Below are 16,293 nucleotides of genomic sequence, written 5' to 3' on the forward strand. Positions count from 1 at the left end.
CTTATAAATTTCACTGAAAGCCTACAAAATACAGCACTCTCCTGAACTTGTTTTTCTGTTTAAGCAGTTGACATAAAGAAGTTATGTAATCACAAAAGGGAGGCTAAGTGGGCCCTACAGTCGAAAACAGGAAGGGAGATGGACCATGAGACAACTTCTCTATTGAGATATGGTTCACAATATGAAAAAGCTTGAGAACCCCTGCCCTAAACTTAACTGTCCAGTTATTACGATTAAGAAAACCAATGTATCAGGCCCATTCTTATAAACAGTGCTTCTGGTTCTTCTTTTCTACCACTGTAAATAAGGAATAATTCCACCAAACTGAATGTTGTTACACCAAGAGAACAGAATCAGGCCTTCTGTTCTAACACTATTCTTACTTTTTTCAATGAGAGGTCAAAATGAGCCTGCTCCTGCTCCCGCAGAAAGCTTTGGCAAGGACTTCACTGAGAACAAGAATGGTCCCAGTGCGAAGCACGTTCTTAAGAGCATATTTCCTGCCCCTTCTTCAACACACTTGCAGTTCTTGAGGCACTCAGTGGCCTAAGCCCCACTAGCGAGTGGAAGCTAAAATTAATATTTAAACAGAACTCAGCATCTGTGTTAATAACAGAACCACAAAGTACATCAGCAAGCTAAAATCACAGATGGAGTGTTGGCAACGAGATGTTACAAACAGTAGGAAAAGACTTAAAGTGTTACATAACAGATGAGGTGTTTTAGATTTTTTTTTGCGGGGGAGGGGGCAAAGTACTGACAAGAATAACAAGATGAATAAAATACCAAACATTAGGAAAATATATCTTGTAATTTGTAACTGCTTAAGGTGAGAGAAGCAAATCGTATCTCTTTTGCTATGATCTGTCACTCTATCTATATACCTTGTAGCACGGCATTCTGTTTTGGTGACGATGTATGGGAAGGGGAATCCTAAAATATTGTATAGTAATGGTAATGGAAGAATGCAAGGAATTCTAGGAATGGGGGAACCACTTGCCCAATAATATCTGCTATTTCCTGCTACACATATTCCATGTATTAGTCATTTGGAAGTTTATCTACTCTAGTTTCATCTCAATCTTAATCTTTATTGCTTGAAAGTGATAGCTAAGTGGGGACCTTACAGAAGTAACATTAAAATTCTATGTGGCATGAAGATAATTAGTATTTGCAGCAAAGCGGTTATAAAAAGCAAGTGTCATATAGAAAAGAAAAAAACAGATTGTTGTTTGTCAGTCAGTTTCACCATCTAAAAGTAAACAGTCTATCAACAGCATATATTATACTATTTCACTGAAGTGACAGATCATTCAAATAAATAAAAGAGACACGAGGAGGAGGAGAAAAGACAGAGGTTTTATTGCTCATAACTTGTAATACATATAAATAAGACTTATTAGAGCCAATGGGATATACACATATGTAGGGAAGTTAGACTACAACCTCAATTAGGGAGGATTGTCTCTTGTGTTTCCTTACTGCTATAATTGATTCTGTGAATATGACATGTTTGTTTCTTAGAATGAAGCTTATTTCTAGATCTGTACAGAAACTGGTTAACTTTCTTTCTATTCTTCAAGCTAACCAAAGAATGCTCCTCCTGGAAGTGGTTTATGAACAGGGTTGCCATTTTTGAGGCTTTGGCCACTGGGAAAAGACCCAGGCCTCACAGTACTGAGGAGCTTACAGCAAAATGTGATGACATTGCTGTGACACAGAGGCCCACTGGTACTAGCCGGCAAAGAATTCACTGCTCTGTAACTGTCCTATCAGGCCTGACAAACTCACTGCATCTAGCACACTGCTTTCATAATAGTTATCTATTAAGAATGTCATGTGAGATCTTAAATGAAAGCCAGAATCACACAGTTCCTCATAATCATTGTGTAATGTCTGCATTGATTATACTGAAGACATATATATGTACTAAACATATGTTCTAAAATCTAAATCAAGGCAGGGTTGACAAACAGATTTTGAGTTAGACAAAGGAAGTTGGTTCACTTGTCTTGCTATCTGTTATATAAATTAAGCACTGCAAGCCAATACAATGCAAGCCAAATCTGCATATGGAGTAAGCAAGAGAACAGAAAAATAATGGAGACGAAACTACAGTGGGTTGTCCTGTCTCTAGGAGAAAAAATGAACTTTGAAGAATTTAAATAGAATGCAAGGAGACATTTTGTTCTTTCATAGATATTTAGGTCAGAAGGGACCATTATGATCATCTAGTATGACCTCCTGCACAACGCAGGCCACAGAATTTCACCCTCCACTCCTACAAAAAAAACCTCACACCTATATCTGTGCTATTGAAGTCCTCAAATCGTAGTTTAAAGACTTCAAGGAGCAGAGAATCCTCCAGCAAGTGACCCATGCCCCATGCTACAGAGGAAGGCGAAAAACCTCCAGGGCCTCTTCCAATCTGCCCTGGAGGAAAATTCCTTCCCGACCCCAAATATGGCCATCAGCTAAACCCTGAGCATATGGGCAAGATTCATCGGCAAGATACTACAGAAAATTCTTTCCTAAGTAACTCGGATCTCACCCCATCTAATAGCCCATCACAGGCCATTGGGCCTATTTACCATGAATATTTAATTACCAAAACCATGTTATCCCATCATACCATCTCCTCCATAAACTTATCGAGTTTAATCTTAAAGCCAGATAGATCTTTTGCCCCCACTGCTTCCCTTGGAAGGCTATTCCAAAATTTCACTCCTCTGATGGTTAGAAACCTTCGTCTAATTTCTAGTCTAAACTTCCTGGTGGCCAGTTTATATCCATTTGTTCTTGTGTCCACTTTGGTACTGAGCTTCAATAATTCCTCTCCCTCTCCGGTATTAATCCCTCTGATATATTTATAGAGAGCAATCATATCTCCCCTCAACCTTCTTTTAGTTAGGCTAAACAAGCCAAGCTCTTTGAGTCTCCTTTCATAAGACAAGTTTTCCATTCCTCGGATCATCTTAGTAGCCCTTCTCTGTACCTGTTCCATTTTGAATTCATCCTTCCTAAACATGGGAGACCAGAACTTCACACAGTATTCCAGGTGAGGTCTCATCAGTGCCTTGTATAACGGTACTAAAACCTCCTTATCCCTACTGGAAATACCTCTCCTGATGCATCCCAAGACTGCATTAGCTTTTTTCACAGCCATGTCACATTGGCAGCTCATAGTCATCCTATGATCAACCAATACTCCAAGGTCCTTTTCCTCCTCCGTTACTTCTAATTGATGCGTCCCTAGCTTATAACTAAAATTCTTGTTATTAATCCCTAAATGCATGACCTTACACTTCTCACTATTAAATTTCATCCTATTACTATTACTCCAGTTTACAAGGTCATCCAGATCCTCCTGTAGGATATCCCTATCCTTCTCTAAATTGGCAGTGCCTCACAGCTTTGTATCATCCACAAACTTTATTAGCACACTCCCACTTTTTGTGCTGAGGTCAGTCATAAAAAGATTAAATAAGATTGGTCCCAAAACCGATCCTTGAGGAACTCCACTGGTAACCTCCCTCCAGCCTGACAGTTCACCTTTCAGTAGGACCCGTTGCAGTCTCCCCTTTAACCGATTCCTTATCCACCTTTCAATTTTCCTATTGATCCCCATCTTATCCATTTAACTAATAATTCCCCATGTGGCACCATATCAAATGCCTTACTAAAATCTAGGTAAATTAGATCCACTGCATTTCCTTTGTCTAAAAAAATCTGTTACTTTCTCAAAGAAGGAGATCAGGTTGGTTTGGAACAATCTACCTTTTGTAAAATCATGTTGTATTTTGTCCCATTCACCATTGACTTCAATGTCCTTAACTACCTTCTCCTTCAAAATTTTTTCCAAGACCTTGCATACTACAGATGTCCAACTAACAGGCCGATAATTACCCGGATCACTTTTTTTCCCTTTCTTAAAAATAGGAACTATGTTAGCAGTTCTCCAATCATATGGTACAACCCCTGAGTTTACAGATTCATTAAAAATTCTTGCTAATGGGCTTGCAATTTCGGGTGCCAATTCCTTTAATATTCTTGGATGAAGATTATCTGGGCCCCCCGATTTAGTCCCATTAAGCTGTTTGAGTTTTGCTTCTACCTCAAATATGGAAATGTCTACCTCCATATCCTCATTCCCATTTGTCCTGCTACCATTATCCCTAAGATCCTCTTTAGTCTTATTAAAGACTGAGGCAAAGTATTTGTTTAGATATTGGGCCATGCCTAGATTATCCTTGACCTCCACTCCATCCTCAATGTTTAGCGGTCCCACTTCTTCTTTGTTTTCTTCTTATTTATATGACTATAGAACCTTTTACTGTTGGTTTTAATTCCCTTTGAAAGGTCCAACTCTACTTGACTTTTAGCCTGTCTCACTTTATCCCTACATGTTCTGACCTCAATAAGGTAGCTTTCCTTGCTGATCCCTCCCTTCTTCCACTCCCTGTATGCTTTCTGCTTTTTCTTAATCACCTCTCTGAGATGCTTGCTCATCCAGCTTGGTCTACAACTCCTGCCTATAAATTTTTCCCCTTTCTTGGGATGGAGGCTTTCCATAGCTTCTGCAGCTTTGATTTAAAATAATCCCAGGCCTCCTCTACCTTTAGATCCATAAATTCTTCAGTCCAATCCACTTCCCTAACTAATGTCCTTAATTTTTGAAAGTCAGCCCTTTTGAAATCAAAAACCCTAGTTGCAAATTTATTTTTGTTAATCCTTCCGTTCAGTTTGAACTGAATTAACTCATGATCACTTGAGCCAAGATTATCCCCTACAACCATTTCTTCTATAAGGTCCTCACTACTCACCAAAACCAAATCTAAAATGGCATCCCCTCTAGTTGGTTTAGCAACTACTTGCTGAAGGAATCCATCAGCTATCGCATCTAGGAAAATCTGAGCCCTATTATTATTACTAGCACTCTTCCTCCAGTCTATATCTGGGAAGTTAAAGTCTCCCATGATCACACAGTTTCCATTAGTACTTACTTTATTAAAAACATTAAAAAGGGTTCTATCCATATCCAAATTAGATCCCGGCGGTCTATAGCACACCCCAAGCACTATCCCAGGGGAGACTAATAGTTTTCTTCCCCAATGTAATTTTTGCCCAGACGGACTCAGTCATATCCATTTCATTGCTTCTTATTTCTTTACATTCTACCTCATCATTGATATACAGTGTTACTCCACCACCTTTACCTTTATTTCGGTCTTTCCTAAACAGCACATCCCTTCGATACCTGTAGCCCAGCCATGACGACTATCCCACCATGTTTCTGTTACCCCTATAATATCTGGTTTCACTTCCTGCACCAGTAGCTCTAATTCCTCCATTTTGTTACCTAGGCTCCTCGCGTTAGTGTACAAACATCTTGATTTTTGCTGTTTGGCCTCACTCACATTCTGTACCCTATTAGGCACGGTCATTCTACAGCCAGTATAACCTATTAGACTGGTATCTACACTGCCCTTCCTCCTACCCACGGCTGTATCCTTTCTTACTTTGTTTTCTTTCCTCTCAATGCTAAAATCCGGCATGGAGATTACCTGGACATCTCCCAACCATCTCCCCCAAATTTCTAGTTTAAAGCTCTCTTAATCAGTTGTGCCAGCCTCCATCCTAGAAGTCTATTTCCTTCCCTACTCAGATGAAGTCCATCCCGAGAGAACTGTCCTCTGTCCATGAATGCCTCCCAATGGCCATACATCCCAAAGCCCTCCTTATAGCACCACTGCCTAAGCCATCTATTGATAGTCATAATCTTGTCACACCTTTGTTGCCCTTCTCTAGGAACAGGCAGAATCCCACTAAAGATCACCTGAGCCTCGATTTCCTTAAGCGTCTTCCCCAACCTAGCATAGTCTCCCTTAATAGTTTCCAGCGAGAATCTAGCCGTATCATTTGTTTCCACATGAAGGATAATTAGCGGATTCTTTCCTGCTCCCTTTAGAATACTTTTCAACCATAGGCCTACATCCCGTATCTTAGCACCTGGAAGACAGCATACCCTCCTATTCTCTGGATCAGCTCTGGTTACAGACCTATCTATTCTTCTCAGTAAACAGTCCCCAATCACATAGACCTGCCTTTTCCTAGTGATGGTGCTATTCTCCAGTCTATCCCCTGTTCCCTCTGGCTGCAAGTTATTTCTGTTCCTATTCTCCCTTGTAATCCTCTTTAACCCATCCTGTATCCTCCTGGAGCTCATATTTGGTATAATCTCCATTAACTCTTCCCCTTTTCCTATAGGACTAGCCGCTCTTCTCTTCTTCCTTGCCCTTCCACCTTCAGTGACTACCTGCTGAACCCCTTCTTCATTTTCCAATTCTGCAAACCTATTCCTGAGCTCTATTTCTCCTTCACTAGCCCGTCTTTTCCTCTGCCTGGTTCTTTTAGTCACATGCTTCCACTGACCACTTTCCTCACCCAGTCTCCCCTCAGAATTCCCCAGCCCTGATTCCACCTGCAAGTCTGAGCTTTTCCCTTCAGATACCTCAGGTCTTTGCTCCATAATCTGCTCAAACCCCTTCCTAAACTCTACCAGACTTTCCACCTGCATCTCCAAACCTCGGATCTTTTCTTCCATCAGCTTTATCAGACGGCATTTCATACAGACAAAACTCTTACCAGGTGCCCCCTCCAGGATCATGTACATACCACATCCAGTCATCCTCATTGTGTCTTCCGCTACATGGGTCACTCCCACTGCTGCCTCTGTATCTGTCATAGCCTTGCCACCTAAATCCTGTTAATCTGAGAAAAACAAACCACACCCAAAACACCACCACCCACAAAAAAAAAAAAAAAACCACTAACAAGCACCACAAGACAAACTCCCCTTACATTCCCTGAAAAAAATGTCTGGAAAAAAGGTGGGGGTGTTCATGAACGCTTGGATCCTGAATTGACTGAAAACCTGTTAGCTCTCCAAAAGAATGAATCCTTCGGGGGACATCTACTCTATTAAATAGGAAAGATAACCTTTGATAAGCGTAGATCCAGGTTTGTATTTTATTTTATATTTATATTTCTGTTTCCATTATTTACTCTCTCTTAAACTTTGCCTTTGAAAATAACCTTATTTTGTTCAGTGTTGGTGTAGCTGCATTGAGCCCAAGGTATGAGAGAGACAAGGTAGGCGAGGTGATATATTTTATTGGACCAACTTCTGTTGGTGAAAGATACAAGAACTACACACAGATCAAAAGTTGATCTGAAGAAGAGCTCCATGTAGCTTGAAAGTTTGTGTCTTTCACCAACACAAGTTGGCCTAATAAAAGATATTACCTCATCCACTTGTCTCTATAATAAACTTATGACTATTTTTACTATACATGTATTTCAGTGCTGTGTTGTTATATATTGGAGCTGAACGTCAGTTGAAACAAACAAGCTCTTGTATGCACTGTTCCTTTTGGGGACAGCTTACCTGGTAATTTCTGAGAGTATCCCGTGGTTAAAGGCTGGACACTGCAGGGAACACTCTGAGGACTTGGGGGTTGATGTGTGCCTATTACCAGTTTGCCCAGAGAGGGTGGATTCTGCAGATACCAGAAAGGCAGTGCTTGTGTGGCCAGAGACTGTTAGTTTGAGGGAGTTGGAACTACTACAGACACAGACAAGACCGCTTCATGCTAAGAACAAGTAGTGGCTAGGCAGGTACGCATAGGGAGCATCACAACTGAATCAGCATTTTGCAATTTGTCACATCACCACAACACTACATCATTGATGAGCTGCAATGTCATCACACAGTGATAATGTCAATATAGTGATGCTTTGAGTGATATGTTATTAATGATCCTGTGGCGAGGAAGGAAGGCACCACAAACCCCAATGCATGGACACCTGCTTGTCACATGGGTGATCGAGGGTGGGGATATTAAGGCAGAGGAAAAGAGGCTTCAGCAACAGCTATCTGGGGTGTATCCTGGCCCCTCCCTGCTCGCCAAAAAGATCTCTAGAAATTCAGACCCACTGTTCTGACTAGCTTGTTTTTATTTATATCCTTTGTTTATGGCTCAGTAAAAGAAAGGCCTGAGGAAAGGCACAAACTCTGCTAGTAGTAAGATCATTAATCATCTTCCAGATCTGGTGATTCTGCCAACTGGCTACATACCCTTTAATCCGGGTTTGCAAGGAATGGAATCATCCTGTTAACTCCCCCCCAAAAAATAGTGGCTATGAAAGCAGAGATGTTTGTTTGAAGGTTACTTTCTCTAACTGCTGGGAAAAGAGTCTGCAGCATTATAGAGAGAGTTGGTAGCACCACCTAAAGTTAAGGTAAGTCAATACCTCTTGTTATAAGACCCTGATTTCAGTTGCTTTGCCAAACTTTAACCATTTCGGCTGAAACAACCAATGCCAGGTCTCTGCTCAAGGCTGAATTATTCTGGAATGTTTCCACTAAAGTTGTTCAGTCCTTCCTAGAACAAGATTTGTGAAAAAATACATTGTTTCACCCTTGGTAAAAAGTTTGTACAACTATTTCATTGAGAAGATCTAATAACTCTGTGCTTTGAAGCAGGGGCTTGACATTTGGCAGAAGAATGGCCCTAATGTCAGGAATCTGAGTTTTTCTGTCCCCGTGAAAATTTGCCCAAATACGTTAAGGCCTCTGAAAAATCTCAGTTTACAGATGCCCAGGAGAGGCTTTTTAGAGTTTGGCATCTAAATTCACCAAAAATCCATCTGCATTGGGCATGCTCCATCCTGGGACTGCAGGGGCGGAACAGGACTTTGCCTGTAATTGCATTGGGCACAGGCACTGAGAGCAAGGGGACTGCCTCCTTTGTCCTTTCGATGCTCCCCCACCAAAGCGCTGCAGCATAGTTAGCAACTGACTGGTGTCCCTACTTCAGGAACTGGAGTGAGGCTTCTGACACTCATATGTTATTCACTAGAAGCAAAACAGGAGCATGTTGACCATTGTATGAAAGGGAAATTCTGCCTTGATCATTATCCAAGTTGAATACAGAGTTCCAAAATTCTCTCTTTCTCTCACCAAGGACAACAAAAAGGAACTTTGGTGACTTGCTCTGGAATGAACCACTTCCTGAGCCCTACAGCCAGTGGTAAGGTTGCAGAAATGCAGAGCTTCGGATCTCAAAGTATCTCACCTGATTCCCTCAACCCCAACATCAAAAAATGAGGGCTTACCTGAAAGGAATTTGGCAGCTCTTCTACTTCTATTTCCCAAGTGTAGTGGAACGCTAAACTGTACTATACTATTCAGACACTAGGTGGCACTGGGTGCAAAATACCTTATTTAAAGGAACCTCAGCCATACCTGCCAGATCATTAAAGGATCTTATGATGAACACATCTGGTGTGTACAAGCACACTCTGTATCCAGTCCATATTTGGTACAGGACCATGATATGGTGTCAGGAGTGGGGAAGTAGGTGAGATTCTTTGTTGCTTTGTTCATTCTGTTCTTAGTTTACTCCTGACACCATGTCATTCTCCAGATGTGACGGGGTCAGGCCAGATGGATACAGGAGAGTTGTGGAAGGCAGGTATATTAGCCCCAGGATAAGCAGATCCCTGCTCCCCCGGTAACTGAACAGGGGCTACTCCAGGTTAATTAGGACACCTCAGGCCAATCAAGGGGCCTGCCAGAACCTGTTAAGAGCCTCCCCTCCAGCCAGATAGGGACAAGTGAAAGGAGCTGTGGGAGTGAGGCATGCTACTGGAGAGTTGGGTGGTGTAGACACTGATAAGCACTAGGAGGAAAACCCCACAGGTACAGAGGCAAAGGGCAGGGAAAACCCTGCCCAACAGGGCGAACAGCCCTTCCAGGCCCAGAGCTCTGAGGGAAGAGACCCCGCCAGAAAGGAGAGACTGAACTGAGTGTCTGGTCTGTTGCCCCTAGGCCTGGAGGGGCTACTGGAGACAAAGAGGGTCCCCTCCCCCATCAAGGAGCCCGGGAGGAACTCTGCTCAGGCAAGGGGTAGACATTAACCCTAAAGGCATGGGGAAATTCTGAGGGAGAGTGGAATACCCTGGCCTGATGCTAAGCAGAAGCACGGAAGCCACTGAGGCGGAGAAGGAGCTCTATTACACAGCTTACTCTTCAGTGCCCCAGAGAACTTGAGCTTTGACAAACCTTCAGAATTGAGGGACTGGAAACAAGATTTTGCATTGCTACAAAGCTGCCCAAAGAAACTAGAGATATCTTTAACTTACGCTATGGGGAAGCAAGGAGAGCATACCTTTAAATTCCTTGACTTTATTGAAGACAGTCACAAGGATGACTATGAAAGAGGTCTGGCTATGTCTGATGCATACTTTATACCCCAGAGAAGTGAGGTTTATGAAGAGCATGTTTTAACCAGAGAATTCAAGAACCAGGAGAAAACGCTGAATGTTTTATAAGAGCTCTGCTTACAGTGGCTGAAAACTGTGATTCTGGGAATGCAAAACATGCAAATATCAAAGATAGGCTAGTTATTGGGTTAGCAGACAAAAACATTTCACAGCAGCTACAATTGAAGAGATTTAACCATAGCCATAACTATTCAGATAGCAAAAGTCCAAATTAGTGAAATAGAACAAAAGGCAGGAGCAGCTTGTAAAAACCTGAAACTAGCTTAGAAGCTATAGAACAGACAGTTAAGTGTAAAAAGTCATCATCATAAAAACCCCTGACACAAAGAGAGAGAACTCCCAGGTTAAGAGGGACAAATTCCAGCCTACACGCAAAAGGCATAAAAAAAAAAAAATCAGAGCCCAAGAGATGATGCACATCCAGCCAAAGGCACATGATGTAATACATACATGAAATATGGACATTTTGCAGCTGTTGGCAGTCACGGAGTTGACTCATATTACATACAATCAAGAGCCATTGTTTCTGGGATCTGTCTCTTGGAGTGAAACTGAATATTCATGGCAAGACTAGGACTTTAATATTGACTTAGAAGCTGACTTAATAATCATCTTAGAAGAGACTTACAATCATCTTCAACCCTTCCCAAAGCTGAAGTCACCTGACACAGCTCTGACTAGCCCTGGGAACAACATGGGCCAGTTCACCACAGAAACAACTTAAAAGACAAAAGCTATACATTCAGAGTCTATTTGGTCAAATGACCTGTCAAGGTTCCTTCCCCACTCTGAACTCTAGGGTACAGATGTGGGGACCTGCATGAAAACCCCATTAAGCTTATTTTTACCAGCTTAGGTTAAAACTTCCCCAAGGAACAAACTATTTTACCTTTTGTCCCTGGACTTTTTTGCTGCCACCACCAAGCGTCTAACAAATATAACAGGGGAAGAGCCCACTTGGAAAAGTCCTTCCCCCCCAAAATAAAAGTCCTCACCAATTTGCATAGGTGAACACAGACCCAAACCTTTGGATCTTAAGAACAATGAAAAAGCAATCAGGTTCTTAAAAGAATTTTAATTAAAGAAAAAGTAAAAGAATCACCTCTGTAAAATCAAGATGGTAAATACCTTACAGGGTAATCAATTTCAAAACATAGAGAATCCCTCTAGGCAAAACCTTAAGTTACAAAAAGACCCAAAAACAGGAATATACAGCACAACTTATTTTATCAGCCATTTAAACAAAACAGAATCTAACGCATATCTAACTAGATTGCTTATTAACTTTTTACAGGAGTTCTGACCTGCATTCCCGCTCTGGTCCCGGCAAAAACAACACAGTCAGAAAGAACCCTTTGTTCACCCCCTCCTCCAGCTTTGAAAGTATCTTGTCTCCTCATTGGTCATTTTGGTCAGGTGCCAGCAAGGTTGTCTTAGCTTCTTAACCCTTTACAGGTGAAAGGGTTTCTCCTCTGACCAGGAGGGATTTAAAGGTGTTTATCCTTCCCTTTATATTTATGATATGATCACAGACCAAAAGCCTTCTCAGCCGCAGCATGGCAGCCATGATGGGCCTAGCGAGCAAGGTGGAAGATCTCAATGGAATATTTGGTGATACTGGACTTTTGAAAGGTGATCCAGTACACTTTAAGAGACAATGCTGAACCACAGAGTGTACATACACATCACTGAATTCCTATTCCATTGTTTCATAAAGTAGAAACTGAGCTAAAGAGAATGGAGCAGGTTGGATAATCGAGAAAATCTTTGAGCCAACAACATAGTATGCCCCAATGTGCCACTTATAATGAAAAGTGGAAAAATATTAATGTGCATGTCTCTCAAAAGACTTAATGAAACATCATTTGTTAGTGAAAAAAAATATATCCTCCCAACACTGGATAACTTCCTCCCCAAAGTGAAAGGAGTGACAGTATTCTCCAAGCTGGATGCCTCGAGCAGATTCTAGCACTTTCTCTGGCTCAAGGAATTTAGCAAACTGACTATATTTATCACACTCTTTTGGAGATTTTGCTTTTGAAGGTTACCTTTTGAGAGTACCAGTTCACCTGAAATTTTCCAAAGAAAGGTAGCAGAATTTTTACTAACACAAATGGAGCTGTAGTATTCATGGATGATCTTCTGATATATGGATCTTTGATGGAAGAACACAACAAAACCCTCCATGAAGTCCAAAGCCTAATCCAGTCAGTCTGGACTGAAGTTAAACAAGGAAAAGTGCATTTTATACCTACCCCCAAATCGAGATTTTGAGACAAAGATGGATTCAATCCTAGCCCTGAGAAAGTAGGAACAATTTGAGAATTGAATGCACTAATTAATGTACCAGTACTGAGACACATAATTGGGATGGTATACTTTGGTCGATACCTGTAAGACCTTTCTACAGTGCCAAAACCACTGAATGAACTGTTGAAGTCCAACACATCTTAGCTATGAGGGCCAAATCAAGAAATCACCTTCAAAAAGGTAAAAAATTATCTTAACAGCTCCAGTTCTCATTGGGGTCACAATAATCAGTGGAAATTCAAGCAGCAATAGCCTTGGTGGTGTATTGTTGCAACTGAGTAGCTCTGAGTGGAAGACAGCTGTATTTTGATCTTGCATAGAAGCAGACAAACAATATGAACAGACAGAAAAGGAGAGTTTGACAAGCATAGTGCAGGTGAGAACTTTCATGGATATCTATGGTCTGTTATCAGTGTAAATTAATCCAATCCACACAAACTGTTTGTAACCCTCCTTACAAGAAAAGCACCACTGAGATGCCAACATCTATTGCTAAGGTTAATGAGATTTAACCCAATTGCTAAATATGTTCCTGGGAAATATCTGATAGTTACAAATACTCTGTCAAGGATCCCAGCATCACGCTCAACTACCTGTGAGCTCAATGATGATGTAAAGGCATATGTGGATATTGTAGACACATACACACCAAAGTCAGAAAAGAGACTACTCCAGCTACAAAAAGCAACCTTGACTGACGTGCAGCTTTAGGGATTTCTAGGGGCAGCCAGTCCACGTATCTAAAGGATACTATGGAAGTGACTGGAGACTACTTTGTGGTGAATGGAAAATGAAATGAGTGGAATGGACTCATAATTAAAGGCAATTACAATGTAATTCCAAACGAAATGAGAGGAGGATTCCTAAATCTCATCCACAAAGGACATACAGAAAAAAGTATCTGCATTTGAACACTGCAGAATGAACAGACCAACACAGCAATAAGAACCTTTAATACCACCACCTCTATCAGACAGCCTTGGAAGATTTATGCAAATTCAGAGGACATCATTACCTGGTCATCGTGGATTATTTTTCCAGGTATATAGAAATAATGTATTTGAAAGCCATAACATGCCACAGTGTTCTCAGAAACTGAAGTGCTCCTTTGTTCACATCAATATTCCAGAACAACGAGCAATGGACAACGTACCACAATTTACTGCAATAGAATTTAAGTTGCTCCAAACAAAATATGATTTTGACCATATTACTAGCAGGCCACATTACCCACAATATGAATGGAAAGGGTGAGGCAGCTGTTCAGACAGCCAAGAAAATCTTACAGAAAGAAGATCCATTCCTTGGTCATCTGAATTACAGATCAACACAACTAGCAGCTACTAGATATAGTCCAGCACAACTCATGATGTGAAGACAACTCAGAACTACTGTTCCAACGTTGGAAATGAAGCTATCTCCAAAGTGGCAAGACATGAAGAGAGTAGCCAAATCGAATAAAAAGGCTAAGAGCATATAAATACTTCTACAAAAACCACCACTCAGTTAGAGAATGGTCAGTTCTAGAATCTGTGACCATGTTCATGTCAAATTGAATGGAGAAAAACAATGGACAACTCTAGCTGCTGTAAAGAAAATGAATTCAGTGCTTAGATCGTATGTGATTGAGATTGACAGTGGAGAGTTCAACAGAAACCGTCAACAGCTGCAGTTTGTTCCTCAGAAAAAACAATCAGAGTGAACTCTACAGATGGCAGATGCAGAACAAGACGACGACTCAAGAATTCTAGACCAACCACAGCCAACCACTGCAACTAACAGCCAGCCAGATGACCAAGCTGTTATGGATTTGGGTCATGTAATTAGAAAGCCAGTATGATTCAGAGACACTTAACAGACTGATACCTACTGAACTTCAAAGACAGTGTAATATTGTAAATGGTTGAAATACAAAATTTAAAGGTGGAAATGTAAGGGAATGCTAAACTGTATTATACTGTTCAGCCATTAGGTGGCAGTGTGTGTAAAATACCTGATATAAAGCAGGTTTCAGAGTAGCAGCTGTGTTAGTCTGTATTCGCAAAAAGAAAAGGAGTACTTGTGGCACCTTAGAGACAACCAGTGGTTCTCAACCTTTTTTGTACCCAAGGATCCGTAAATTTACATAGACAAACTTGCGGACCCCCTAACTTCCCCCTCATTATTTTGTTGCTCATAATTTGTTTCTTTCACATTACTTTAATAGTTATCATTGATATTACTGTAGAGAAATTACTATTATTTAAACAGATCAATTAAAAAAAACCCATCAAATTAAAATATTGACATCTTCCCTGATACTAATGTGATCCCTGGGCTTGTTTGGCAGCGCATAGCTTATCCAATTGAGGAATAATTCCAGTTAGGCAAGTGCAAAGGTAAACTTCAACATTCATTTTTGAACGGTGTTTGTTTTTAATGCTGGTGAGGGCTGAGAATCCATTTTCACAAAGGTAGGTGGTAGCAAAGGGAAGGAGGACTTGCAGAGCACGGTTAGCCAGTTTGGGAAATTCACCAGACACACGCAACCAGAATGCAGCAACAGGCATGGTTTCATGGGCACATTTCATATCAGTGTTGTTTTTCAGCTTAATAAATTCATCCTCCTCTTTAGGAATCATTTCAAGCAATTCCACATAAAACCCCTCCAACGCATTATTAAGGATCTACAACTTATCCTGAAGGATGACCCAACACTCTCACAAATCTTGGGAGACAGGCCAGTCCTTGCCTACAGACAGCCCCGCAACCTGAAGCAAATACTCACCAGCAACCACATACCACACAACAGAACCACTAACCCAGGAACCTATCCTTGCAACAAAGCCCATTGCCAACTGTGCCCACATATCTATTCAGGGGACACCATCACAGGGCCTAATAACATCAGCCACACTATCAGAGGCTCATTCACCTGCACATCCACCAATGTGATATATGCCATCATGTGCCAGCAGTGCCCCTCTGCCATTTACATTGGTCAAACTGGACAGTCTCTACGTAAAAGAATAAATGGACACAAATCAGATGTCAAGAATTATAACATTCATAAACCAGTCGGAGAACACTTCAATCTCTCTGGTCACGCAATCACAGACATGAAGGTCGCTATCTTACAACAAAAAAACTTCAAATCCAGACTCCAGCGAGAAACTGCTGAATTGGAATTCATTTGCAAATTGGATACTATTAATTTAGGCTTAAATAGAGACTGGGAGTGGCTAAGTCATTATGCAAGGTAGCCTATTTCCCCTTGTTTTTTCCTAACCCCCCCCCCCCGCCCCCCCAGACGTTCTGGTTAAACTTGGATTTAAACTTGCAGAGTGGTCAGTTTGGATGAGCTATTGCCAGCAGGAGAGTGAGTTTGTGTGTGTGTGTGTGTGTGTGTGTGTTTCGGGGGGGGGGGGTGAGAAAGCCTGGATTTGTGCTGGACATGGCCCACCTTGATTACCATGCACATTGTAGGGAGAGTGGTCACTTTGGATGAGCTATTACCAGCAGGAGAGTGAGTTTGTGTGTGTGGTTTTTGGAGGGGGGTGAGGGAGTGAGAGAACCTGGATTTGTGCAGGAAATGGCCCACCTTGATTATCATACACATTGTGAAGAGAGTGGTCACTTTGGATGGGCTATTACCAG

General features: G+C 41.3%; 1 protein-coding gene across 6 annotated transcripts in view; it reads right to left on the reverse strand.

The window, feature by feature from the left end:
• The window catches only part of NELL1 (neural EGFL like 1), a 430,345-nt gene that overhangs the window by 95,898 nt on the left and 318,154 nt on the right, over positions 1-16,293 (reverse strand). The gene's annotated exons all lie outside the window — the stretch shown is intronic.

This window comes from Lepidochelys kempii, chromosome 6 (assembly GCF_965140285.1).
Source record: "Lepidochelys kempii isolate rLepKem1 chromosome 6, rLepKem1.hap1, whole genome shotgun sequence".
NCBI classification, from domain to species: Eukaryota; Metazoa; Chordata; order Testudines; family Cheloniidae; genus Lepidochelys; species Lepidochelys kempii.